At 38.9% G+C, this 23,403-nt stretch overlaps 1 protein-coding gene across 8 annotated transcripts in view; it reads left to right on the forward strand.

Moving 5' to 3' along the window:
• The window catches only part of ESR1 (estrogen receptor 1), a 432,869-nt gene that overhangs the window by 183,494 nt on the left and 225,972 nt on the right, over positions 1 to 23,403 (forward strand). The window lies entirely within an intron of this gene.

Genomic DNA, 23,403 nt, shown 5'->3' on the forward strand with positions numbered 1-23,403 from the left:
GTCAGCCATTTGTACAAAACACGAATCCCTAGTAGGTCCACTACTATCTTTGGTGGAAACGTGGAGAAGAGACAGGATCTCAGGAGAAGGAGTTGATACATGCCAGGGCAGCTGAGGCTGTGTAATTCTGCTTCCTTCTTTTGGCAAAACTCAAACAGTCTTGAGCAACTCTACAGAGGAATTCCACTAGCTGGATCTCTGAGGAAAAAAGAAATGTCTGTGCCCTGATTGGGGAATGCCAGATGGACGTTCATGTTTGGTAGGCAACCTGGCCTGTATAATCTGGTATATGCTGCTAGTTGTCCATGCATAATTATCTCTCTACTCTGGCCTTGTCCAGGCAAATATTCTGTTTTGTTCTAGTTTGGCTTGTTCTCCCCTTCCTCTCTTCCATCTCTTTCTTGTCTCAATGGATGGCAGGACGTTTTGCTATGAGCTGACTCAGTGCCTGGTGTCTTGTAATGGGAGAGATATCATCTTTACCAAACAGTTATTAAGTATCTACCTGTAGCATTTCATTTTCCTGCCTGCCTCCATCTTTTCTTGTCTATAGTTTACCAATTGTAGCTAATATACTGTCAGCTATACATTATTTCTACTCCAGAAGTGTCTCTATTATTGCATTATAATAGGATACCCTGGGGAAACACTACTCATTTTTACTGCCTAAAATACCTATGCTAAATATCTTTTATCTGACAGGAACAGAGATCTGACAGCAGCTTAGGCTAACCAAATTCATTTTTTTATCTTAAGTGTGGGCCATTTTTCTCTCTTCTTATTCTTTACCTTTTCAGCTTAAGTGAAGGTTAGTATATAAACACTAAGAATATTTCTGTTGGGGTTTTCATGTGATTCCTTCTATAAAAACCCAGATTTAAGTAACTTGTTGAAAACCAGAGTCCGCTAAGTTAATAAGCATTGATCAAAGAAATTATTCTCATGGACTTTCTGTGATAGCTCTTTCCTGCCCCGATATGGGATGAAAGCTGGGGGATGGTACATAATATTTATTTTTCCTTCCATTGCCAGTGGGACTCTTTTTTTTTTTTTTTAAAAAAAAAAGCTGTTCATATCTTAATCGAGTAGCATGTGAGGTCAGCATGGTCTGTTTTAAAAGCATTTTCATCAACACATTGCTTTTAACATCTTTTAGAACTCTGCTCTAAGACACATGAACTTTTTTGTTGGTATTTTTATAAAATTAATGATATTCTCAATAGTAATCTTTGTCTGTGTGTGTATATATACATAAATTCTAAATGTAAGTTAATATATTTATTACTATTTTTCTAAACATAAATAAATAAATATATATATGCACACAGTCTATTTACTTCTATTAGATGATGCTATTTTAATTCAGAAAAAATGACATTTATATTTTGATTTAGGTTAGTATAAGCCCTTAGAGGTCTTTTGACAACTCTCTTAATTTGTGGTTTTACTGTTTATTTGATTTTATATAATCTAAACTATCATTGTTTTTACCAAGCATTTAATTTGGCAGTGAAAGAGCATCTGACAGAGGTATGGTTAGTAGATAGGTCTAACTGCACAATTGGATGGATTGATCTGAGACTGTTTCCTCATCAGTAAAAATGATTTGAAGCAGTGGTGGGCAAAGTTTTTCTGTACAGAGCCAGATAATAACTATTTTAGGCTTTACAAGGGCCATACAGTCTCTGTTGCAGCTACTTAACTGGATTATAGCCTGTAAGGGAACCTGTAAACACATGGAAGTGATTATGTGCTAATAAAACTTTATTTATCAAAATAGGTAACAGACCAGCCCTGGCCCATGGCTGGTCCCTGATTTTAATGTTTATTTTTCTGATCTAAATACCTTTATTTATGGAAGAGAATAGGGGATTTTTAAATCTAAAGTTTTGATTATTCACGTTTTACTGAGAACTTACTCTACACCTGATTAGATGTTCTGAGAGAAATAATAAAAAAAGTGTAAGACATAATCCATAATCCCACAAAATTTAGAATTTATTTAGGAAATTTATTTGGGGAAGTAAATGTACTTGTTCTCATGATACAATCAGAAAGTATGTCAGTATTGATAAAGTCCTACCTGTATGACAAAGATAAGGAAAACAATAGAGGGATGTAAGAAATGAAAATATCAGTTATAAATTAAAATTATTAAGATTGAAAGTGGAAATGATCTTCCTCCGAGAAACAATGGCAATACTCTCACAATTTTTTTGCATCGTTTTTATTCAGCATATATTTATAAAAATCAATGAATATAATGTGAGATATTTCATTGGTATGGCATTATCTCAAGTTCAAATATTTTGAAAAATTTCTGCTTACTCTTTCATAGTTAAAAACAAATATCTTGGCTGGCTTAGTGGCTCAGGCTTGTAATCCCAGCACTTTGTGAGGCTGCGGTGAGCAGATCACAAGGTCAGGAGATCAAGACCATCCTGGCCAACGTGGTGAAATCCCATCTCTACTAAAAATACAAAAATTAGCTGAGCATGGTGGTGCACACCTGTAGTCCCAGCTACTTGGGAGGCTGAGGCAGGATAATTGCTTGAACCTGGGAGGCGGAGGTTGCAGTGAGCCAAGATCACACCACTGCACTCCAGTCTGGTGACAGAGTGAGACTCCGTCTCAAAAAACAAACAAAACAAAAACAACAATAACAAACTCTTATCTCCATCTTGTATACACAGACCAGCTAGTAGAATTTTACTGAAACTTTAGCATATAAAAATGCAATTCCCACTTGGTTTCAGAAACTTCTTATGTCATAGTGTGAAGTCACTTATCTTAGGTTTTTAAAATGGAATGAATGTTGAGTCCAAAGTTCTGGAAGAAGTCTAAAAAGAAGGCAGACTTATTAACTTCTAGATATAGGGAGGAAATTTAAAACCATTCAGTTCTTCATTCATTCATTTATTCATTGACTAGCATTACTAGCAAAGCCCTGTGCAAGACACTGGAAATGCAATGATAGAAAAACCTGGGCCTACCCTCATAAAACTAGTGAGGTAAAGGGGGATACAGACTAATGAACCAGCAATTAGATGATGGTGCCAAGATAGAGGTGAAGGCAGCATCTTATAGGATCCAAACTCCACTCAGTCCTGGTGGTTGTTGAGTCTGGCTCTCAGAGGTTTCCTGATTAAATCTGGAGGGTGAGTCAAGGGAGCATGGTGAAGAAGGAGGGAATGCATGTTCAGCCATGTGAATGAGTCCATGAGTGAAGACCAGGAAGAAAGGCAGAGCCTGGGGAATTCTTTGCATAAAAATTAACATAATTAATGTACTGTTAAACAAAGACATTTCTGGGCCATGGATTTAATTCTAGACTGTGTAAAAACCAAGTAATTGATTTCCTTTATACTTTAAAAGCATTTCCATGTATTTGATTTGTTTGTGTGTATAAAAGGGAAATACCAGAGCGAGTTTAAGGGTTTCTAGTTCTGCTTTCTCATCATAGTCTTGATAACTTGGATCTAAAAAGTTTTTGCTGAAATTGTCTGTGACTCTTTATAAATCACACTGCCCCTCAAACGCATTTAAGGATGGTGAAGGGTCTGACACGTAGGTGGGAAGTTCTGAAGATGCCGCAGCTCTCCCTGTTTTCCTTGTTACTTAAGAAGAGAGCTAGAAATGAGTGTACATCAGATTATTCTCGTGTTCTAAGTGTTTTGGTTGAAGAGGTAAAGTGTTTGGCTTGAAAGCATACAAATTTTCATCCACTACTTAGTGTACAAACTTGATTACTTAAGAGATTGAGTAATGGCCTCCAGTGAAACGCATTCTTTTTAAAAAGCAAAGTGAAGGATGCTATTTAAGTCAGAAGCGGCGAAATTGGATATTTTATGAATTTATTAATCATTGCAGGCAGAGAAGTAGTGTTCCTTAAGATGTGCTTTAGACAGAGTCTCTGGGATGAGTTATATAAGCAGATCTGGTTGTAGCTTCAGCAGCCAGATACTACCTTTGAGTATTATTTCAAGGAAAAAGGACTCCACTGAGCTCACTGCTTCTCTTTCATTATTATTTCAGAAGGTTGTGTGGCACAGAGGGGGCTCAGGCCTACCTATATACCACTAGCTATGTTGCCATTTTATATTATTTTTATAAGGTGCCAACAGAAGCTGCTCATCGGATCAGACAGACGTGGCCCAGGCGGGTGTTGACTTACAGGTGATCTTTGGCCAGTAAGACATGGTATCAGGGTAGAGTCTGGTTATGGGTCAGTGCAGCGGGGACCTTAAGTCCTACAAGTATAACTGAGAGCCTGATCCACCAGGCCTTAGAAAGCTTCAGGGTGAGACAGTCCAGCACCCTGGATAGCTCCTTTAACAGCTGCGGCCGGTAAGCAGGCACTTATTTGCTAAAGAACTCGCCCATTTGGCTGGCTTCATCTGCTTTGTAGAGCTCTGTTAAAAGAGATCTTAGTTCTTTTGGGCTTGGGGACTCACTCTTGTTCACTCAAAGTAGATTAGTTCTTACATTTATTTTCACATTTGTGTCTGGTCACCTTCTGGCTTGATGTGTGCCCCTATGTCTGGAAAAGGTTAGAGAACGGGGTAGAAGTGGAGGCTGCCCTTCCATCACGTAGCTGTTTTATCTTTTCAGAGATACAGTTGGGATCCTAACCCTTTGGCCTCTGTATTTCCACACTTGCTCTTCTACAATTCAGTTTCCATACAACATCAGGGGAGATATTTTAGATATATTAATCCGATCCTATGGTCTGGAGTTTACAGCTCTTAGTGTAAATCTTACTCTCAAGAGAAAAATTTTCCTTCTGCAGCTGGAAACATTTGACACATTCTCACTCTTGTTCCTTCTCCCCTACTCACTGTATTCCAGGCACACTGGCTTTTTTTTTCTTTGCTTGGAATACCCAGATCTTTACTTGGCTGGTTTCTTGTCATTCAGACTCTGCCCAAAGTCACTTTCTCAGAGAGACCTTCTCCAATTACCCTTCCATGAGTAATACTACTCTTACTTCTCTTTACGGCTCTCAAAATCTTTTGAAGTTTTTCTATTTATTCATTTGTTTGATTATTGTCTGTCTGCATTAGGTACCACACAAACTTGGATGTAAACTCAGTGACAACTGATTTCTGGTCAGAATTGTTTGTTGCTATAGTTCCAGTGCTTTTAGTCATGTTGGGCACATCCCTGCTAAATAGTAGAATATGGCAAAGGGTCAAAATCATGATAGATGGCCAGGCGTGTTGGCTCATGCCTGTAATCCCAACACTTTGGGAGGCCGAGCTGGGTGGATTACGAGGTCAGGAATTCAAGAGCAGCCTGACCAACATGGTGAAACCCTGTCTCTACTAAAACTACAAAAACTAGACAGGTGTGATGGCGTGCGCCTGTAATCCCAGCCACTCAGGAGGCTGAGGCAGGAGAATTGCTTGAACCCGGGAGGCAGAGGTTACAGTGAGCCGAGATTCCGCTACTGCACTCCAGCCTGGGCGACAGAGTGAGACTTGACTTCATCTCAAAAGTAGTAGTAGTAATAATAATAATAATAATGATAATAATAGATAAAAACTGCTAGAGACTCTCAGAGAAGGAAGAAATGTCAGTGGGTTAGGCTGGTAAGAGAAGTGTTAATGCAAGTGGTACATCTGATATAAGCATGCGAATAAATAGTAGTTTGGAAGAGAATTCCAGAAATGTGAAATAGTATTGAGAAATTGAGTAAGCCAGCCTTGAGAGAACACATGGCTTGTTGTCCTCTCCTTCTGTTTCGCTCTTCAGCCCTCTAAAGTGGGCATTTTCCAGGTTCCTGTCTTCAATCAAGCTGAGATCCTTCTTTTTCCACCTTCATCCTTCTTTTTCCACCTTGTTTCCTAGGGAATCATACACACACACACACACACACACACACACACACACACACACACACATATGTATGTGTCTGATACAGGCTGAATTGTGTCTCCCAGAAAGATATGTGGAAGTCCTAACCCTCAGTGCCTCAGAATGTGACCCTATTTGGAAATAACATCATTGCAGGTGTAATTAATTAAGATGAAGTTATACTGTGGTGTAACCTAGAGTATATTTCCAGTATATACTTCAGTATATGGGCCCTTAATCTAATGTGACTGATATCCTTAGAATAATAAGAAAATTTGGACACAGACACAGAGAAGAGAATGTCATATGATGACAGAGAGAGAGAGATAGGAGAGAGAGGAGAGAGAGAGAGAGAGAGAAGAGAGAGAGAGCGGGAGGGAGAGAGAGAGAGGAGAGAGAAGAGAAACACTAAAGATTGCTTGTGCCTAGGAAACTAATATAATAACATAATATTTGGGGCCTAAAGTGTTACAGCTGCACTAATATCTCCCAAACCTTGCTCCTGACTCCTGCCCCAGCCTGATTTCTCAGTGACTCCCCTGTGTTTCCCTCTGCCACCAGCCCCTCCTTCTGCCTGCTGTATGTGTCAGTTCCCTCGCCACTCCCTCCGGCATCCATACTTCAAACCAGGGAGTTAGTTATTTCCATCGTTTCTTATTGCAGCCTCTGCCTCTGACATTTCCAGAGCTCTTGCATAGCTCTGTTGAGTCTATCTCTTAAATGCATTTTCATCCACTTACCATTGCTGAGTTAGCTGCGTTACCTTTCACCAGGATGCTTGCAATAATTTATTGTTTCCATTTGCCTTCTCCTTCATCTAAGCCGTTTGTTTATTTCTTTTTTCTTCTTGCGAGACATTCTGCACATTGCCACTCTATTAGTGGTCATAAAGCAAATCACTGATCATGTCAATACTCGGTACAAGATCGTTTAATGACCTCCATAGCCCGTGGAATGATCCTTAAACAAGCATTCAAGGACTGCCACAATCTTGTTCTAGCCTATTTTTCTAGTCATTTTAAAGTCACTGTTTCTACTTCTGAAATAGGCACTCCAGACACACTGAATTACTTGTTCTTCTACAAATATGATGATTCCATTTCTTTGCTGGGAATTTCTTTCCAGATTTACCTGTGAAAATTCTTCTAATCCTAATCAAAAGCGACTGCTGTTAAACCTCTGAAGATAATGCAGAAGTTCTCTCTCTCCTGGGACCTCAGTATTACTTTATTCCATCATATTGCATATATTTGATTGTCCATGTTCGGTCCCATACTGACTCTAAACTCCTTAAAGGTAAGGGCCCAATATTCTCAGAGTCACTCAATAAATAAATAAAAGACTAAATGGAAATTAGGATCAGTTTGTGTGCTTTAGCAACATGAAAACATTATACTTTTTCAATATGGGAGAGGAATGATGAAAGAGTCTTTAATGCAGATTAATCTGGCAGAGACATATAGAAGGGACCAGAGAAGGGAGGGAATCAAAGCATGAAGACCAATTTGGCTGATATTCAACTAGTTTAGATGTACTAAAAATCTGGACTTTTTGGTATTTGTGAAATGGGAAAGGGAATAGAATAAAGGATATTATAATGAAAGGGTATACATTGCTTGAAGATGATTAAATATGGGTTATCCAGGAGAGAAAGGAGTTAAAGAGGTTCAGACATAGACTGAATGAACTGAGAAATGAATGACTTGGACACAAAGAGGAAGACCAGTCATCGGGGAGTAGGATAAGTTCAATTCTAGACATGCTGCGTTTGAGACGATAGCTGGATGTCCAGATGGAATTATCCAGCAGCCACAGAAACAGAATCAGCTCTCTGCAGATATTCCAGGGTTGGGGATTTGAATTAATTTCCTCAATTAATTTTAAAGAAACTTGATGAAAAGAATGGTCTGAATACTTCTTGAAGGTTGCACATTATTAATAATGGAGAAGTAACTAAAACCTTCCTCTTGATTTTCATAATAATATAAGCATTCCCTGAATCTTACCAAACCTTGTAGGAAACACTCTTATTATAAAAAGTGTATGTGCAAGGCCCTTTCTAAACAGGAAAATCATAAGTTAGTCCTACAGTGCCAAATGCTGCTCTCTGGGAGCCTACAATTTAGAAAGAACATGCTGCTACCAGCACATTAAGCTGTACAAATAGTAAACCGCAGAAACAAATATAAGCATTTTTATGATGTCCAAACAAGAACCAAGTGGGTGTTTTTTTGTTTTTGTTTTTGGTTTTTTTTTTTTTTTGCAGATTATTTATACTGTGGGAGTTCATAGCCTCCTTTTCTGACCCAGAGCTTGCTTAATCCTTCCCTTATTTCTACTTACATTTTTTACTCTCCATCATGTGTTAACATACATATTGTGCAACAGAAATGACTATGGAGGCTGAGGGCAGCATAGGTTTAGTGTGTACACATATGAACTCTCATGTAATTTTCAAGTGAAAGCCTTTGCAATGAAACTTTTTAAAAGAAAGGCATGGCCGGGCGCGGTGGCTCACGCCTGTAATCCCGGCACTTTGGGAGGCCGAGGCAGGCAGATCACGAGGTCAAGAGACTGAGACCATCCTGGCCAACATGATGAAACCCTGTCTCTACTAAAAATACAAAAATTAGCTAGGCGTGGTGGTGCACACCTGTAGTCCCAGCTACTCAGGAGGCGGAGGCAGGAGAATCGCTTGAACCTGGGAGGTGGAGGTTGTAGTGAGCCGAGATTGCACCAGTGCACTCCAGCCTGGCAACAGAGTGAGACTTGTCTCAAAAAAAAAAAAAAAAAAAAGAGAGAGCGAGAAGGAAGGAAGGAAGGAAAGAAAGAAAGAAAGGCATTAACTCCAGGTATTGGTAAATTTGCTTGGTGTTTGGCTCCTATTTCTCATCAGAGAAATAGAAGGACACACCATGAAAGTCAAGGCCTGAAAACCTCATTCCATGTAAGAATGACATCCCCATTACCAGTGTTAAGTGCTTGTTAGTGGTTAATGTGATGCTGCGAAACTTAGATGTGTTTGTGCACACGTGCACGCATGCATTTGAAGAAGAGCTCAGAAGAGTTAAATCATGGCCTTTCAACCTGTGAAATGATGGTAGTTCTTCTTTTTTCCTTTCCCTTTGGCCAAAGTAATCTTTATCTTGGAGATAATTAAGACAAAAATGCCTCTGACAAATAAAATCAGTATAGAACCCCTATTTCTTGGCAGCTTTTGTGGACACAGCTGAAGCTTTCAGAGGTCTTGAAAAACCATGGCAACAAATGCCTTTGAAGGGTAAGCAAAGGTTCCAAATGTTTTTAATCGCTGGTGTTTTTTATGCTACCACTTCAAGCATTCTTCTTCATTTTTTGTTCATCTGATTGAAATTAAATTTCCAATTTCCCTACTAAGTGGTTCTGTCCTGGTCATGCCATTGACTATTTCCATTAAAGTAGTAGAGTTTGTGCCCACATATGGTTGTTAAGCTCATCAACAGTTCCATTAGAAAGCTTCGTTTATCAGTGGCAATAATTTCCCATAAAAATTATAGATAGGTTTTAATGGGCACATTTTCAAAAGGCATCAACTAGTCCTCAAAATTATGTGCTGACACTGTTCTTACAATGGTGGTTCATGGCCTAATTCTACCAAACTTCTCTCTTCTCCATAGAGAACTGCTGTCAGTAGCTTTATATCCTTTTAAAGAGAATGACCTGTATCTCTGATACTCATTGAGAGAAATGAGTATTTTAGATGTAGGTTGCTAATGATAAGCTATATACTATACTATTTCAGAACTATATAGGTTATCTTGTAACCTGCTTGCCTGGCTCTTTGGCTGAAAGATAACAACATGTAAGGAAAATCTATTTCATAAATCTGTCATTTGCTTTGTAAAACTTGTTCTGGGTACTCTGTTAATTTTCCACTCATGTGTGGGTTAGAGAGCAGATTTGATTTTTTTTTTTAAGTGAAAGATATGCCTTACTTGAGAAAAGAATATAGTGGGGAAAGCACTCCTATTATTTTCCTCATGTTTCCATTTTCCTTTAGCAGAAATAAAAAGACATTTCAGTTTTTCAGTTGCTAAGAAATGAAAGAACAAAAGAAAAAACAGCTTAATTATTAAATTACAATTTATTTCTGTAATAAGCACTTGTTCTCTGTGTTTTCCTTGAGAAAGAGTATGTGGATTTTCAATTTTATCCAAATAAGCATCATCTATCTCTGATTAGTGTGGCAGTTTCAAAATCATGTATTAGGAAGTACAGAGTGAATGAGTAGAGAATTTCTAAATTATCAGCCAATGGTGGGTGGCTAGATTATGTTTATAAATAAGAAGTTTTGTATTAAGTGCAATGATTGAAAAGAATGGCTGCATCACTTTAGGGCATTTCATTAAGTGCTGTGCACAATATTTTTCCTTATACATCATAAAAGATAAATTATAGTTCATAAAATAGTATAAATTCCTAATTATTTTATGCGTTTGACACCTCAGAGTTACTAATAAGGGATTTCATTTTAAAATGATATTTATTTATTGATTTAGAGACGCAGTCTTGCTCTATTGCCCAGGTTGGAGTGCAGTGGTGTGATCTTGGCTCATTGCAATCCCTGCCTCCCAGGTTCAAGCGCTTCTCCTGCCTCAGCCTCCAGAGTAGCTGGGACCACAGACATGGGCCACCACACCAGACCAATTTTTGTATTTTTAGTGGGGATGAGGTTTCACTGTGTTGGCCACACTAGTCTTGCACTCCTGACTTCAAATGGTCCTCCCGCCTCGACCTCCCAAAGTGCTGGGATTACAGGCATGAGCCACTGTGCCTGGCTTGTTTTAAAATAATTTAAAAGTATATTTTGCCACCACCATTAACCAGTTAAGCCATGATGGTATACTATAATCACCATGGAGATGGTTTTTCTCTTTATTTTATTTTGTTTGTTTTCTGATTGCTAGCATGCTGATTACTCTTCCTATTCTACAAGTGCCTGCAGGCCAGCTCCATTTTTGCCCTCTTCACTTCATTTTTCATTTCTCCCCGTTTCACTCTTCAGAGCATATTTGTACTCTGTACATATCTAGAGACCTCCCTTTGAAGTTTGTCACATTCTCTTCCCTAGAGAGGGTTAACTTGTTGAGCTCAGAGACTTACATTTAAAATAAAATGTAGCAGATATGTGTTGAATGACTATTTTATTTTAGCTCTAGGAGAAATGCCAAGATATATCATCCATAGACCCTGAAATCCAACTAAGGGTTCTGCTCATACACAAGGTGAAAGGTTGTGATAATGCACATTAAACCACAGAAGAGTTAAATTCAGCACTACAAGTGATGCCTCAAAGCAGCATAATGGGACAAAGGGGTATTTCGGAAAAAAAATGGAGTGAGTTCAGAGGCAAGAGAAGACAGAATGCTCTAGGTTAAGCGCAAAGACTTTAGGGAGGAGGTGGTTTAAACAGATACCTTTCCACAGAACCATGAAGAGGTTTCTACTTAACTGTAAGTGGCCTGTGATTTGTCGTTAGTCATTGCGTGCCCAGTTCTGCATGTGTAATAACTGTGTATTTTTATGGCAAATCGCAATTACTTTTGCAGCAACCTAATAGAATAGTGTGGGTTTAAAAAAACAATTTGTAATATATTCAAACATATTTCTTATATGTATCTGTTTCATCATCATTAGCAGTAAATCTGTTTTGTATCCAGAGATTGAATAATATTTTGCTTCTAGGATGTGGGTAACGTACTATTTTAACTTACTTTTGAAGTTTGACATGGGAGTGATATTAATAAAATCTAAAGTTGCTCCTAAAGAGCAGCAATAGATAATGTAGCTATTATAGAGGTAAGTGTATTTGATTTTTTAATTATGATATGAAGGAAGACAACTAGTCCCAAGCTACGATTTATTTAGGTAGGCTTAGCTTATATGCCATAATTTTTATGTTTCCAACTTCCTTGATTTTCTTCCTCTGGCTTTACTTCTATGAGATATTTATGAAAGGATGTTTTTAAAAATGCTTAGAGACTTTTGCTTCTAAGAGTTGACATAAACTTTTCCACAACATGAACAGTTAGCAGATAATAAACTTAGATACACTCTTGAATTTTTAAAATTGTGGCAGTAAAATTGATCTCAGAGAAGGAAGAAAATTCTTTGGCCAGCTTTTATCAATTATATACAGCATGTTTGAAAGATTTCAGTTCCTCTCTTCTTCTTTCTCCCTATATAATATTCTTAAGGTTGGTACTATTGATGCACTTGCTGTAAACACATGAGATAATAGCACAATATGAATCTAGGTCCCAGCAATGGGCTTCTTTCACTCTGCCACCTGTTCTGACTACATTTCTCCTGACTTTCTGTAAATCCCGGGGAGGAGCTGGAAGAGTAAGGTGTGTGCTAGCATAACTTTGGGGATGAAGTACCCTTCTATTTTTCTGATTTTGTTCCCATATCTCCTTACTGAACATGTAAGGGCATCAGTGTCAGACTTCCTGATTGAAGATATATTTGGCCCTACTCTGAAGGGCTCTGAGTAACATTTATCACTTATAAAGTGCTTTTTTGGTGGCTACTTTGTTTCTGAATATAAGGCAGGATAAAAGTTTGATTCAAGAGTTTCTTGTAAACACTTTGTGTGTGTGTGTGTTCACATATAGCTGCACACGTACATAAGTCTGTACATAAGTACAGTCCACTGCCCATGTTTGTGGGTTCGATACCCATGGATTCAACTGAATGCGAATCAAAAATATTTGAAAAAAATGGATGGTAGTGTCTGTACTGAACATATACAGAGTTTTTCCTTGTCGTTATTCCCTAAGCAATAGAACAACTATTTACATAGAATTGACATTGTATTAGGTATTATTAGCAACCTAGACATGTTTTAAACTATATGGGAGGATGTGCATAGGTTATATGTGAATGTTATGCCATTTTATATAAGTGGCATCTATGGATTTTGGTATCTGGGGAGTCTCGGAACAAATCCCCCACAGATCCTGAGGGGCCATTGTATATATATTCATACACACACACACACACACACACACACACACACACACACACACACCCCAATGTGTATGTACTTTTTTTCTTTTTTTTAATTTGAGACCAAGTCTCACTCTGTCGCCCAGGCTGGAGTGCAGTGGCGCAAACTTGGCTCAGCATCATGTCCGCCTCTGGGTTCAAGTGATTCTCCTGCTTCAGCCTCCCAAGTAGCTGGGATTACAGGCGCCTGCCACCATGCCTGGGTAATTTTTGTAGTTTTAGTAGAGGCAGGGTTTCACCGTGTTGGCCAGGCTAGTCTCGAACTCCTGATCTCAAGTGATCTGCCCACCTGGGTCTCCCAAACTGCTGGGATTACAGATGTAAGCCACCACACCCAGTTACAATGTGTATAGACTTTTGAAATATGTATTACAAAATATTAGCAGTGACTATCTCTGAATGATAGGATTATGGATAAATTTTGTTCTTTTTGCATGTCTATATTTTTATTTTTCCATAGTAAACATCTTTTACTTATGTAATAAAAACTTTATTTTAAAAATCCATGCTGAAATTGATTAATCGTATACTAACATTTGTTTTACTCTTCCCTCAGTACAGAAAGATTATTCTGTATTTACCAAATCTTTACACTTTATTTGCAAATTATTTTTACTGTCTGTTTATAAGAGATCAAATCTGCACTGAAGTTCAGCTTTCATTCATTACCCATGAGCCCAAGTGAAATTGTGTCAGGTGGACATTAGGTAGCTGAGGCGAGTACAATATTATTCCTCTAGGTTGTTGAGAAATCATAGCAGAGGAAAGCCTGTGTTGATAATAGAGCACCACCAGGAACCTAGGTGTTTACAGCTGCTGGCCTCACCGGCAAGGGTAAAATGTTTCAGTCATGCAGCCAGTGATTATTAACCCTAGCTATATATTCCAGACAGGAAGAGCTAGCCTTCTTGGGTTGTGATCGATCATTGATTGCAGTTGCACATATATTGGCCATCAGGTCTACACACATATGAAGACCATGCTACACACATAGACTAGATCCACTGACTCATCAGCCTGGAAACAGTGCCTGCCCCTCATTTTCATTGTTTCAGTGTGTCCTGACCCACTACCTTGCCTCTGGATCCTTTCCTGTTTTTTTTGTGTGAATTAAAATAGTACTTTCCATTGCTTCATTTTTTTTTTTTTTTCCCTAAGGAGTTTAGCTTTGTTTAATTAGAAACAAGACCACAATCATTACTGGTCTGGTGCAATCTTGTTTAGGACTCCTCTTTTGCTTAAAACTATAACTGGATTAGGGATCACTGTGATTTAGAGTGTGCAGTATGAAGTTATTTAAATACTTGATAGTATAGTTGAAATGAAAAGTGTAGAAATTAAAGACTGAATCATATGCTAAGAAATAACAGAGGAGGCCGATTGACTTCTGTAAGATTTAGTAGAGGCTGTTCCCTTCTTTATAAGTGGCATTGTTTCAGTTACCAGTTAAGTGGGGTGAACTGTTATAAAAAGGCTATGGGTAAGGTTACAGTAGTATTCTTCTAAGAAAAACTACAGGAGTAGTCACTGTGCAGCTATCTGCTTTGTACCTGCCACTATGGCAGTAGATATGGAAGGGTCAGAAAAACAGGCCTTCGTGTTCTTTAACTTTTCCTTTTTCCTTTCTTTCACCTATTTTTTTCAACTTTCATGTCTTATATGCAAGACAGCATGCCTATTCTTTACCTTCAATGTATTTTTGAATTTTTAATCCAGAATGTATTTTGTCACCATTTGTAAAATGTAGCTGATAAAAATGGTTATTACATGAGAGCTTGCTTTACAAATTACAGATCACATTTTTATACAAATTATTATATCACTATACAAAAATAGTTATGATTTGTCTGTTTAGTCTTAGAAAAATTATTTTATGTATTAGTTAGGGCTTTTAGTTTTGAGTGAGCAACATCCAATTCAAACTAGCTTTGGGTAGAGGTGGGGGTAAAAGAAAAGGAGTGGATTTCAGTGAAAGGTTTACTTGGGTGTGTTGGCTAATTGCAAACATGGTGGGGTGCAGCCAGACCTCAGTGATCACAGACCCAGGGACTCAGACCCTGTGAGGACCTTAGCCTTACCGCCATTCTTCTCCATGTGTCAGCTTCGCGTTCTCTGTCTGCAGATATGCGTTTTCCCTGAGGTGGGAAGCAGAGTTGACAACAGCTGCCAGGATTTACTTCCTGTGACATTCTTCCAGTTAGCAAATATTAGGGAAGGACTCTGCTTGGCCCAGCTTTGGGACACACCTCTGGACCAGTGAGTTGTTCTCAGGAGGCAGTAACATGTGCAGAGGTGATCCCTGGGGCTCGCCCTGTGAAATCATTGTGAGCCAATCACTACCTCCCTCCCCAACATTGATGTCTACTATATTTCATGTCTCTGAACTTCCATTTCCTCAGTTGTGAATGGCACCCTGGTTCCTACCTTGCTGGATTGATGTAGTGATTAGAGTTCATGCCTAACCTACAGTAGGTGCTCTATAAAGAGTCATTGGCATCATTACCTCCTGTTGGCTCTATCCCATTCCCTGTAGATATCTTTCTGCTCTGAGACTAAGCAGAGAGAATAATTTCACATTTAATTATCGTGCTTCTAAATCCACTCTTACCTCTTCTTTTTTACTTTTTATTCTTTTAATTATTAAAAAAAAATAAAATTGTATATATTTAAGGCATACAAGATGTTTTGATATACGTAGTGAAATGATTACTGCAATCAAGCTAATTAACCTATCAATCTCCTCACATACTTATCATTTTGGGGGGCATGGAGTGAGAGCACCTGAAATCTCTCTCAGCAAATTTCCAGTGTGGAATACAGTATTGTTAAACATAGTCATCATGTTGTACATTGGATTTCTAGACTTGTTCGTGCTACATAACTGCAAGTCTGTACCCTTTGACCAATATCTCTCCATTTTCTCCACTATGCCATGCCTGAAATTGTGTGATAGAGATATATAGTGTGTGTGATATATATATATAGTGTGATATATACACATATAAATTGTGTGATATATATGTATGTATATCTACACACACATACACACATGTACATATGTATATACATGCACACATACACAAGGGGGTATTATTCAGCTTTGAAAAAGGAGATCTTGCCGTTTGCAACAACATGGATGAACCTGGATGACATTATATTAAGTGAAACAAGCTGGACACAAAATAAACATGTCCCTTACTTCTTAGACACAAATTTCTTTCTCATAGCCAGCACCTGATAATAGGGCCACGTGTTTTGCATGATTTGCAATTGACTGTATAAATGTAGCATAGCCGGTTATATGCTGTGTTACCATTTCTGCTATAAAATCGAAAGAAGAGATCAGAACATTTAAAAACTTCCCTGTGGATTTCTACCTCTTACCTAAGCTTTGTTCTTTTTTTGTTTTTAAACCTTATGAACACCAAGCTTTAGATAGCAGAGGTCCTGTATCCTTGGGCTCAAATATACAGTTTCTGAGCTATAGGGAGATTTAGAAAATTCCTTGAATGAGTTTTCTATATTATCTTTGATTACCACATTGCCTGTTTTTGTGTTTTTCACTGGCCTTCCCTGACTTAAAATATACTTTAAAAAATAACAAAGGTGGTGTTTAATTTGCACAATATGGAATTAAAGATAAACAACTTTAAGTTAAATTTGGTTGGATGTATCAATTATTAAAATATCGTTTCTCTTATGGCTGTGTAAGTCTGCATCGTCCGTTCAGCCTGCCATGTCTCTTTCCATGAGAACAGTCCCAAGGACTGGAACCCTGCTTCCAAACAAGCCGAGCATTTTGTAGTAAATTTTAAAAAGCTAAATTTCATAATAACCTTTATAATTGCTACTTCAAAATGGAGTTTGGAATGGCACCAAATTATTAATCAGTAGAAGGAGAATAGATTGCAAAAAGGTAATTATATCAAATTGAACACTTCTTGAAATATATTCTGTTAAATAAAATAGAGTTCCTCTTCCCTGTTCTCATTTGTAAGCAATGAGGACAATTCAGGTAACATGAATCGTGAATCAGAGTACTTTTCTGTTCTGCAGATTGGCTTAATCGTTTTGGGCTCACTTCAAACTGTAGATGAGCATTGTCCTTTAACTTCCTGGGCAGCAGAGGCAACCACGTTCACGGTAAAGCCCAGAAGTGAGTTGTTCATCTGGGTTAGAGTCTCAGGAAGAGGCCTATTATGACTTTCCCACATTCCTGGACAGTTTAGACTGTAATTCCTGGTTGTTTAAAAAGGTGTTTGAATGTATTTTGTTCAGAGGCTTGAGTAAATGACTGTTATTCTTACTTTTTTTTTTTTTTTTTTTTTTGCCTGCTTTTTCCAGCATTAGAATAGTTTTCAGCCCTGACAATTAGCCTTATGCTGACTGGAGTGGATTTTTTGCATAAGACCAACTGTTTTGCATGATTTACAATGGACTGCATAAATGTAGCCTAACAAGTTATACGATGTGAAGAAAATTACTTAAGGGTAAAAATGGATTGTTTACTGAGAAAATGATGTTATTATAAACTGGTTTGAGAGTATTGTGGTTTAGATGCTGTCCTTACGAATCTGAGCTCTGTTGGTTTGGAGATTTAGTATGTAATAATAATGGTTAATGTCTAATGAATACTTGCCCTGCTCCGGACTCTATGGTACGTGTCCTGGATGCATCATCTTATTTAATCCTCCATAAAATTTGAGGAAGTCAGCATTGTAATTAATCTCACTTTTCAGATGAGGAAACCAAGTTGTGTAAGAAACAAAACCAGTGTTGAATCTGACTAATCGGACTGCAAAGCCTGACTCTTAACTATTGTGTTCTGTTGCCTTCCCCAAGGGAAAGGAGTGCTTCCAGAAAGGCCATTAGAAGTGAGGAGTGTCACCTCATCATAGTTGGCTCCTCGTCCCACCAAGTTAACAGGCATCAGATGGGGGCCACAGAGTTGGCCGCGGTTAGTTCTGATTGCCAAGGGGAAACGGGGCTGTTACCGTGCAATGGATAGATGCTAGGATGCTCCTGTATGTCTCCTTATATCCTACCAGGTGTAGGATGAAGGTTAAGGATGACTCCATCCTCTATTTGGAGAGGAGACTAAGGCCCTGTAGGAATAAAGGTTTGGGTGAGCTAAAAGCCAAGGGCAATTGGCCCAGCTTGGGGAGGAGAGTCATAAATACATTTGTGACTGATCAGACCACAAACAGAGACTGCAGTGTTCATCTGCAGTTTGGGTACCTGCTGCTTGTTCTTTGCTGGGGTGTATGAAGACTGAAAACACAGCTCACACTTAGCCTTTTTCCTATTCTGTGTGAAAGAACTGTGGTAACTTTCTCTTGCTTAACAAGGTTCTAGTGGTGAAGTTCATTGCTTAGTCTGTGAATTGTAGGGGAATAACCACAGGATGGGATGGTAGCAGAACGAGGAAATAAAAGAAGGTTGTAGATGCCGGGCTGGTGTTGGCTTGAAATTTTTTAAGTATACAGTTCTTCTTTATGGATTATTAACAAAAACAGCAAATGAATACACAAGGTTAAATGTTAAGCAGTACAACATTGTACATGATGAAAGGTTAAAGTCTTTCTCCGGTCTCATTCAAAAGTCTACAGTCCCTTTCTCAATAGGTAAACACTATTAAGAATTTCTTCTGAAAATTACATATGTACACACACACACACACACACACCCCACACATAGATATTTTGTTAATATACACTGCCTTATGCGCTACACATTATTCTGTGCCTAGCTTTTCTCACCGAATGATGTGTATTAGAGATCTTCACATATAAGTACATACTGGTCTCATTCATTTTTAATGGCTGTATGTAAGTCCATAGTATGGAGTGATAATACCTTTTATTGGTGCAAAGTTTTGCGGTTGACAGAGGGTTTGCATATGTTGTTTCATTGGGTTGTATAGCAGTCATCAATGGACATATCAGGAATCCCATGGAGCTTGGGAATCCAACAACTAACATTCCCTAAACAGGCCCATATTCCTGCAACTTGGTGCAGCCACCACAACATTTAGGTAAACTCTTTGAAAGCAGTAAAAAGATCACCAATCTGGAACATCAAGAAGCCAGACCACAAGGAGACATAGACCTCAGGAGAGTGAGAAAAGAGAATAATTGAAGTTTAGAACTGAATGGTCACTAACGAACAACAGATACATCTCTTTCCTTTCACCAGTGAGGACCTGGGTGTGCCCTGCAGGCGTTAAGTAGCATGTTTAGGACGCACAGCTGGATCGTTTTCTTTCCTGAGGCTAGCTCTGGAGAGGGGAGAAAACGGAGATGCTAGATTTACTGGGCTCTCTTTTCTCATCAGCTAGAGTGGGATGTGGATGGAATGCAGCTTGAGAAGCCAAACACCCTTGAGAAATGAGAACTCTGCTTTCTGATGTGGGATGCGTCCCATCTGAGATAACTCTCCTGCCAGTGCAGTATGACCACTGCGACTCGAGCTGTCTGGGTGCCCAGGTGGTATAGACCTTAAAACTACTCTTGTTTTTGTTTACTGAACATCTAATATTTACTCAGTTCTTTGTCTGAGTGCAAGGCCAAAACAGCAAATAACGAAGAAGCTGTGCCCAACCAGAAGAACTATAAAGTGCGCCAGATTTTCCATGCTAGTTTGGGTTAAATTTACCATGCAAGTATATATAGAGCATTTCTTCTTATGCATAGATTGTATTTGTTCATCAAACAAACCTGTAAAGGTTTTATTCATTCATTTATTTTGGTTTGTTAGGAGAAATTGTTATTTAAGCTAAGAAAGTAGACTAGTAGTTATTTCTTTCTTTTTTTTTTTTTTTATTATACTTTAAGTTCTGGGATACATGTGCAGAACGTGCAGGTTTGTTACATAGGTATACACGTGCCACGGTGGTTTGCTGCACCCATCAACCTGTCATCTAAATTAGGTATTTCTGCTAACGCTATCCCTCCCCAGTCCCCCACCCCCTGACAGGCCCCAGTGTGTGATGTTCCCCTCCCTGTGGCCATGTGTTCTCATTGTTCAGCTCCTACTTATGTGTGAGAACATGCAGTGTTTGGTTTTCTGTTCCTGTGTTAGTTTGCTGAGAATGATGGTTTCCAGCTTCATCCATGTCCCTATAAAGAACATGATTACATCCTTTTTTATGGTTGCATAGTATTCCATCATGTATATGAGCCACATTTTCTTTATCCAGTCTATCTTTGATGGGCATTTGGGTTGGTTCCAAGTCTTTGCTATTGTGAGTAGTGCTGCAATAAACATACATGTGCATGTGTCTTTAGAGTAGAATGATTTATAATCCTTTGGGTATATACCCAGTAATGGGATTGCTGGGTCAAATACTACAAGGCTACAGTAACCAAAAAGCATGATACTGGTACTGAAACAGATATATAGACCATTGGAACAGAACAGAGGGCTCAGAAATAACGCCAAACATCTACAACACTCTGATCTTTGACAAACATGACAAAACAAGCAATAGGAAAGGATTCCCTATTTAATAAAGGGTGTTGGGAAAACTGACTAGCCATATGCAGAAAACTGAAACTGGACCCCTTCCTTACACCTTGTAACAAAATTAACTCAAGATGGATTAAAGACTTAAACGTAAGACCTAAAACCATAAAAACCCTAGAAGAAAACCTAGGCAATACAATTCAAAACATAGGCATGGGCAAAGACTTCATGACTAAAACACCAAAAGCAACGACAACAAAAGCTATAATTGACAAATGGGATCGAATTAAACTAAAGAACTTCTGCACAGCAAAAGAAACTGTCATCAGAGTGAACAGGCAACCTATAGAATGGGAGAAAATTTTTGCAATCTATCCATCTAACAAAGGGCTAATATCCAGAATGTAGAAGGAACTTAAACAAATTTACATGAAAAAAAAGAAAAAAAAAAAACAAAGAACCCCATCAAAAAGTGGGTGAAGGATATGAACAGACAGTTCTCAAAAGAAGACATTTATGCTGCCAACAACCTAAATATGCTGCCAACAAACATATGTAAAAAAGCTCATCATCACTGGTCAAGAGAAATGCAAATCAAAACCACAATGACATACTATCTCACACCAGTTAGAATGGCGATCATTAAAAAGTCAGGAAACAACAGATGCTGGAGAGGATGTGGAGAAATAGGAGCGCTTTTATACTGTTGGTGGGAGTGTAAATTAGTTCAACCACTGTGGAAGACAGTGTGGCGATTCCTCAAGGACCTATGACTAGTAGTTATTTCTAGGTCTGACAGGCTATCTTTTAGTTTGTTTTCTTATTTCTGAAGTGGACTTAAACCAATTTTAAAAACAGGGACGATTGAACTTGTGTGTTAATCGTGTGCTAGAGGAACCCTTTGACATTGATTCAGAAGCACCCAAATGTTCATTCATTACTCCTTTTTTATTTTTGCATTTTTTAAAATTTATTTTTCAACTTTTATTTTAAAAATCAGTGGTACATATGCAGGTATGTTACAAAGGTATATTGAGTGATGCTGAGGTTTGGAATGTGGATGAATCTGTCACCCAGGTAATGAGCATAGTACCTAATAGATAGCTTTTTGTTTTTTGTTTTTTTTCTTTGAGTTGGAGTCTCGCTGTGTCACCCAGGCTGGAGTGCAGTGGTGTGATCTCGGCTCAATGCAACCTCCGCCTCCCGGATTCCAGCGATTCTCCTACCTCAGCCTCCCAAGTAGCTGGGACTACAGGCGCATACCACCATTCCTCTCTAATTTTTGTAGTTTTAGTAGAGACAGAGTTTCACCATATTGGCCAAGCTGGTCTCGAACTCCTGACCTCAGATGATCTACTCACCTCCGCCTCCCAAATTGGTGGGATTACAGGTGTGAGCCACCATGCCTGGCCCCCAATAATAGTTTTGCAGTCTTTGCCCCTTCCTCCTTCCTGCCTCTAATCCTCACCAGTGTCTGTTGTTTCTGTCTTTATGTCCATGTGTACTAAATGTTTAGCTCCCACTTATAAGTGAGAACACGTGGTATTTGGTTTTCTGTTTCTATGTTAGTTTGCTTAGATAGACCTCCAACTGCATCCTCGTTGCTGCAAATGACATGATTGCATTCTTTTTTTTTTATGGCTGTGTAGTATTCCATGGTGTAGATGTACCATATATTTTTTTTTTTTTTTTTTTTTTTGAGATGGATTTTCGCTCTGTCGCCCAGGCTGGAGTGCGGTGGCGCGATCTCGGCTCACTACAGGCTCTGCCTCCCACGTTCCTGCCATTCTCCTGCCTCAGCCTCCCAAGTAGCTGGGACTACAGGCACCCGCCACCATGCCCGGCTAATTTTTTGTACTTTTAGTAGAGATGGGGTTTCACCGTGTTAGCCAGGATGGTCTCGAGCTCCTGACCTCATGATCCACCCGCCTCGGCCTCCCAAAGTGCTGGGATTACAGGCGTGAGCCGCCATGCCCGGCCCATATATTCTTTATCTAGGATAACTGATGGGCAATCGGGTTGATTCCATGACTTTGTTATTTTGAGTAGTGCTCTGATGACCATATGGGTGCAGGTGTCTTTTCAATAGAACAATTTATTTTCATTACTCTTACCAGGATACTTGGGAGGAACTTCTCCTAGGAAGTTAATTTGGGGGGCTCCTGAAGATGAGTGAAACCCCTTATTAAGCACTTAGAGGGTCAAAAGTGTACAAGGGAACGCTCAGGTGTGACAGCTTGAGAGACATGTATATTCCACCCCCTACCAGAGCTTAGTGAACTATCTTTTCTATTTTCTCCCAAAGCACCAAAATGGCCCAGAATTGGAAGACGGAGAATGGACTTTTTTACGAGTCTGGGAAGCCAGGGCAGTAAGCACAATCCTGTTCAGTGTTTCTGAGTTTTACCCTCTTGCTCTGATTGCGAGACCATTTTCCTCTTCCTTGCTTCTTCAGCTTAGGACAAGAACAGTTTTGAAATTGTTTCTACTACTTTGGACACCAAAGTTTAGATTTCAAATAAGTGCAAGTGGGAGGAAAGCTTGGATAATTCTCTGGAAATAATTGAACAGAATGAATGAGAGGGGTCTACAGGTGAGCTGAATGCTGCATGGCATTGAAGTAATCACACCAATCGTCACAATTCTCTCCTCTTTGATGGTTATCTATTGTCCCAGAGGGAACAATTTCAGAAAGTCCTTTCCTGGGCCGTAGAATAGCACTTGCTGATTTGTTGAGCCCTGAGAAGCATTACTGAAGGCGGTTCACTGTCCCTGAGGTATTACAATAAGATGGTGGTCACTGATTTCATTATGTTTTCCTTTATTGCAGCTGTTGGTTTGATCCTTTGCCAGGTGCTTAAAACAATTGTGGTTTTGCAGATGGTAAGTTAGAGGCTGGACGGAAAAAGGGATCATGTCACTGCCCTGGCCAAAATTTCAACAGACTGGGGTCTAGTGAGGGCAAATAGATAGAGGCTTTCCTCTTCACTTTGTATTACTTAGAAAAAGAAACTTTCCAGGACAATTTTCTTT

Source organism: Macaca fascicularis, chromosome 4, assembly GCF_037993035.2.
Source record: "Macaca fascicularis isolate 582-1 chromosome 4, T2T-MFA8v1.1".
Taxonomy (NCBI): domain Eukaryota; kingdom Metazoa; phylum Chordata; class Mammalia; order Primates; family Cercopithecidae; genus Macaca; species Macaca fascicularis.